Source organism: Rousettus aegyptiacus, unplaced genomic scaffold, assembly GCF_014176215.1.
Source record: "Rousettus aegyptiacus isolate mRouAeg1 unplaced genomic scaffold, mRouAeg1.p scaffold_m13_p_7, whole genome shotgun sequence".
NCBI lineage: Eukaryota > Metazoa > Chordata > Mammalia > Chiroptera > Pteropodidae > Rousettus > Rousettus aegyptiacus.
The window spans coordinates 39452122-39458045 of NW_023416310.1; the positions used below are offsets into that span (position 1 = coordinate 39452122).

General features: G+C 40.1%; 1 non-coding gene across 1 annotated transcript; it reads right to left on the reverse strand.

Moving 5' to 3' along the window:
* Window positions 1-2596: 2596 nt before the first annotated feature.
* Window positions 2597-2702, reverse strand: LOC118605841. The gene has a single exon (XR_004952250.1). It is a non-coding gene; the product is annotated as a U6 spliceosomal RNA (small nuclear RNA).
* Window positions 2703-5924: the final 3222 nt, after the last annotated feature.

A 5924-nucleotide genomic window follows, 5' to 3' on the forward strand; every position in this document is an offset into this window, starting at 1 on the left:
GCACCGGGCTCAAAGCATCACAAGGAACCCAAGCCCTGGCCTGTGCACAAGAGGTGGGAGAATTAAATGCTGAAGCTTCTTTGAAGACAATTTGGCAATATCTATCAACATTTTTTATTGTGATAAAATATATATAACATAAAATTTACCATTTTAATCATTTTTAAGTGTATAGTCCAGTGGTATTAGTTCATTTGCATTGTTGCACAACCATTAGCACTATCTATCTCCAGAACTCTTTTAATCTTCCCTAACTCAAATTTTTAAAGAAAGAAAGAAAGAAAGAAAGGAAGGAAGGAAGGAAGGAAGGAAGGAAGGAAGGAAGGAAGGAAGGAAGAAAAAATCTCACTTCCTCATCCACCAGCCCCTGGTAACTACCAGTCTATTTTCCATCTCTATAATTTGACTATTCTAGGTACCTCATATAAGTAAAATTATATAATTTTTGTCCTGTCGTGTCTGGCTTATTTCAATTAGCATCATGTTTTCAAGGTATACCCATGTTGTACCATATGTTAGAATTTCATTCCTTTTTAAGGTTGAATGATATTCTTTTATACACACACACACACACACACACACACACACACACACACCCACCATATTTTGTTTATCCATTCATCTGTTGATGTCTCTTAACATTTTAAATGAACAAACTTTTTTGACCCAACAAATCTATTGCAAAGACATTGTTTAATGAATATACTTGCATACATACATGCAAATGGATATACAAGAGTGTTAGTGGAATATTCTCTTGCTGGCTAACCCATAGCCATTTTACCTTTTCTTCTTGCCAATAGGACCTTGAGTTGGTTCGGCTATCAGGATGCACTGTGCTCAGGAAAATAGTGTTCTTACCTAGCCCTGGAGGATGAATCTCAGTTGATATAAGCCAATAATAATATTTCTATCCTCATTTGCCAGTGAGTATTTATTTATGGATGGACATGTTCTAGCCAATGATATGTAATGGAAAGTCTGCGACAGGGCTTCTGGGAAAAGTTTTCCTTCCAGAGAAAAGGAAATGTGTAAGGAGAAATTGACTTCTCTTTGAACATAGTTGGATGACGATAGGATGTCTGGAACTGTGGCAGCCATCTTACTTCCGGATCCAAGGCAAAAAATTCAACACTCTGAGAATCGTAAGAGAAACAGGGAAAGTACCTGGTCCCCTAATGACATTGTTGGGCCTCTGAATTAATCTACCCTGGAACCACCCAGCTTAAATTTCGCGTTATGTAAGATAATAACTCCTTATGGTTTAAACTAGTTGGGTATTCTGTTATTTTTACCCTGAAACACTCAAATTAATAGTGTTTATTACAGTGTAGTTTGTAATAACAAACACCTGAAATATTCATCAACAGAGGATTAATTACAAAAGTTATTCATTATATGAATCCATACGATAGAATGCTATGCAGTTGTAAAAAAGAAAGAACTAGATTTATATACAGATATGGAACAAGCCTTAAGAAATAGTGGGAATAACAAAGTGCATATATATGTATGTATAAGTAGGTTCTTGTCTTTGTTAAAAAAGATATATAAAAATATATATATATGTTTGTGTAATTTATGCAAATGTATGTAACAGTTGTTGATAATGTACCTCTGGGGGTACCAGAAGGGGAGACTCACTTTATATTATTATTTTTTTATCTTTGAAAATTTTGCATTTTTATATCAAGATTATATATTACTTTTTAAAATAAAATTTTAAAAAACCCAACAGTTCAAAAGCACCACTACCACCGCAACATTCATAGCAGTTCGGTGTATAAGTTGACAACTTCCAGTCACTGTCTTTGGAGTTGAACAAGCCACTGATCCACTTTAAATTGTCAGAAGTCTTGGCTTTAGAAGGTAGAGCCAGGACTTTCAAAAGAGGCACATTGTGGGCAAAATCTGATCCAAGCAAATTCATTTGTAAGTATGGATTTAACTGAGTCCCCTGATTGACCTTTTGTAATTATACTGGTGCTGATATTCAACTGGGACACATCGGCTTGGGCATATCTATTATTTATGGGATGGTGTCCATTCTGATTGGGCCAGTGTTCTTTCATATTATTTTGTGTCCATCTCTGACCTGTCCCACTCAACATGGCTTTTCTCTAGCACTTTCAGGGGCTTCAACCACCTGAATAAATCCTCAACTTCTAGTTTCTAACCTTATCTGAATGATAGTGAATATTATTTAGGAATATTATTTAGTATTTGGCAGTGGTTAAGAATAACAACTAATATAACTTCAACAATAGACCATTATTTTTTAGAAGAAGTCTGATAGGGGGCAGTTTCAGGGTGTACTTGGTGGCTCAGTAATGCCACTGAAGGCCTGGAGTCTTCTCCTCTTTTCTTTCTGCCATCTCGGTATGTGGGCAGTGTCCCTCCTCTCAGTCACAAGATAGCTGCTGTAGCACCTAGCATTGTCTTCATCGATAGCATCCTAACGTGAAGGTTAAGGAAGACGTAGAGGGCTTTTTCCTCTTGTGAGTCTCTTTGTCTTATTTTGTTAAAGGTTTCTCTTTTATTTTATTATTGGTTTCAAGTGTATAGTACATTGGTTAAACATTTATATAGTTTATGAAAAAATATGGAACACTTCATGAATTTGCGCATCATCCTTGCACGAGGCCATGCTAATCTTCCCTGTATCATTCCAATTTTATTATATGTGCTGTCAAAGTGAGCATTCTTCTCTTATTTTTAACCAAAGAGTGAAATCTTCCCTAAAATCACCAGTGGACTTTTCCTTATGTTATAGTGGCCAGAACTGGGTCATGTACCCACCCTTAGACCACTTACTGACAAAGGGGAAGAGCTTTGGACCAATCACAATTAACCTTCTTCAGTTGGGCATACTGACCCTGAATCAAATCAGGTTTTCTGTTCACCAGAAAGAACAGGAAACAGCAACCAAGTAAGCAATCAGCGACAACTGCCATTTGTAGCTCTTCAGTTGGTATTCTTCTTAAATTGGAATTCTGTCAATAGTCTTCCTCCTTTTTTGGTTTGAAAATAACATCTATGTGCTTCTTATAAAAGTAATGCATGCTGATTTCTCAATGGGAAGAATATAAAATACAAAGAAGAAAATTTAAAAATGTGTACAAATATATTACACAAAATTGGGACCGTATTATATATTCTTTAGTTTAGCACCCTATCTATTTTCACTTAACTTTTTATGATAAACCTGCTGTTCCCTTCTTGGTCCTAGCTTCACGCCACACATCAAAGGAAAGGGAAAGAAGCACAGAACACATTATATGTCTCCGTGAATTGATTAATGAAATAAAACTCACCCTTGATTTGGGAAGGTCCTGACTTCCCACTCCTAAATGGTCTCCACATGGGGCATACCATCTTATCACTTTCCTCTAAAGAGCTCCCTCTCAGGTTACCAGGACATCAGGGTACCTTGGTTGAGAGGGAAGGAGGCAAGGAGAGAGAGAGGAGTAGGGGTGGGGAGGGAGGGAGGGAGTGGAGACAGAGGAAGGGAGGGAGAGAGAGAGGAGAGAGAATATGAATGAATACATTCTTCTCCAGGATGACTAGGGCTTGACACTGGGAGTGAGATCACCCTCTTGGAGAGTCCCAGCCTCACTCTTGCAGGCCTCAACATGACACCTATATCTCTATATGACCTGATAACACCCACTGTTGTGCAAGGAATAAACATACCTGGTGTTGGGGAGAGGGGGTAATCTCTGCACAGAGCACTGCTTATGCCTTTATCGTGTGTGTCATTATGTTGGCTATAGGGAGGCAGGCACAGGAGAAGCTCTCCTGCTGAGCTAGACCTTGGGGACCTCCAGATTGAGAGCCATTTTCTCTAACAAAAGTTCCCTGATTACTCAATGTGTCCGTAGTCCATGGTCACCTTGGGCACCTTTACTTTAGCAAAACATTGTCTGTGATGGCGCCATGGAATATCTGTTATTGTTATTTGTAATTTCACTCATGGCGTAGGCAGAGAAGAATGCCTATGTCAATTGAGATTGGAGCTATTATCTAAGAATAGTTGGTCCCAAAGCTCAGCATGAAAGGAAAAACAGATGAAAGAAAGTCCTTTCTCCCAATGCTATCCATCCAGGCCACGAAACTTGAATGAGGACCCACCTAGCAGCATATGGCAGATCGTATTTTCCAAAGACGTCCATAGTATCTCTTATCCCACATGCTCTCTGCAATGCCACCTTGCCACTCTCTCATTAAGAAGTGGGTTAAATTCCCCTCCCCTGGGATCTGGCTGGTCTTAGTGACTCCCATGTAAGGTTGCCAGGTTTAGCAAATAAAAATGCAAAATACCCAGTTAAATTTGAATTTCAGATATAAACAAACAATGAATGATTTTTTATATAAGTATGTTCTGTGCAATATTTGTATGTTAACTAGAACCCTACTCTTATGTACCCAATAGAACGTGACAGAAGGGATGTATGTGGCTTCTAAGGTTAGGTTAGAGGAAACCTTGCAGCTTCTTCCTTCACCTCATAAAGCACTTGCTCTGCTGATGCTGCCTCTCTGCATGCACCTTCTTAGAAACCAGCAGCCATGCTGTGAGAAGCCCAGCCTCACGCAGAGGCTCCACTCAAAGATCGCAGCCCAGACACCATGCATGTGAATGAAGAGGCCTCCAGAGCAGGCTTCCCCACAGAACTTCCTATGATGATGGAAATGTTCTCTATCTGTACTATACCTTATGGTAGCCATAAGCTACATATGACTACTGGGCTTTAAAATGTGATTAGTTACACTAGTAACTGAATTTTAAATTTTATTTAATTTTAATTAATTTAAATGAGTATTTAAATAACCACATCTGGCTACTGTATTGGACACTACAGTTCTAGATGATTTCAGTAGCCAGGCCTTGGAGTCACTACTACCTGTTTGAGTCTTCCAAGCCGAGGCCCCAGGTATTATGGCACAGAGAAAAGACACCCCACAACAGTGCCCTGTCCAAATCACAGAATCCAGAAGCATAATAAATAGAAGTTGTTTTCTGTTGATACTTTTGGGGTGGCTTGTTATGCAGCATTAGGTAATAAGACTAAAGTGAAACATGCCAAGAATGTGCCAAGAAAAGACTACCTAGATGAGAGCTCCAAACGCAAAGACCTCAGTGCCAGGAAGTACACCAGTGCAGAGGACAGCCCCAGGGGACTGCAGGGAAGGCCCATGAAAAGGGCAAAGGGTCAGCGATCTGTAGTTAGACAGTGTCCTCCAGTTCCTGGTGCCCCGGAAGGACTTGGGCCTGGCAGGTGAAGATCTGTTCCTGGCCAGGCTCTACCTCTTGCCAGCAGTGACATCTCAAGTCACTTTTAATTTTGATCCCCAATTTCTTAATCTATAAAGTGAGATTAAAATGATCTACCCAGGTTGCCGTAGCATATTGTTGGAGGATCAGACGGGCCTGTGGAATGAGGGCACATTGTTTGCTCCTTACACTGGAATCCATTCTTTTGTAGCTGCTCGGTCATGGGCTCTGCAACAGTTTTGCAAACTGACTGCAGCAGCTCCTGTTCCACTTCCAGGAACTCTGTAGTCTGAAGAGCCAAATTCTTATTAAATACACATTGGTCTTGAATTGAGTTGCTCTGGAAAATTGCCAACTGTGCCAGCAAAATCGATAGTTTGTGGCACAGTTTAGATGAAACCTCACTGTTAAAAGAAACCTCATTGATTTTATAGGTATCCTTGGGGCTCAGTTTCTGTGGGGGCCTTTAGCTCTGCCTTGCACACTTTCGCTGAAGCTGGTTTCCAAGGACAATCATCCAAATGGACCTGGGGTGTAAGGCCCTACTTGCCTGGATGGGCTTGCTTCAGAGCTTGGGCATCTGAGAGCAGGCCCTCAGTGCTCTCTCACCATTGGGGATGTCAAGGTAATTGTGGCTTGTCACTGAATTATG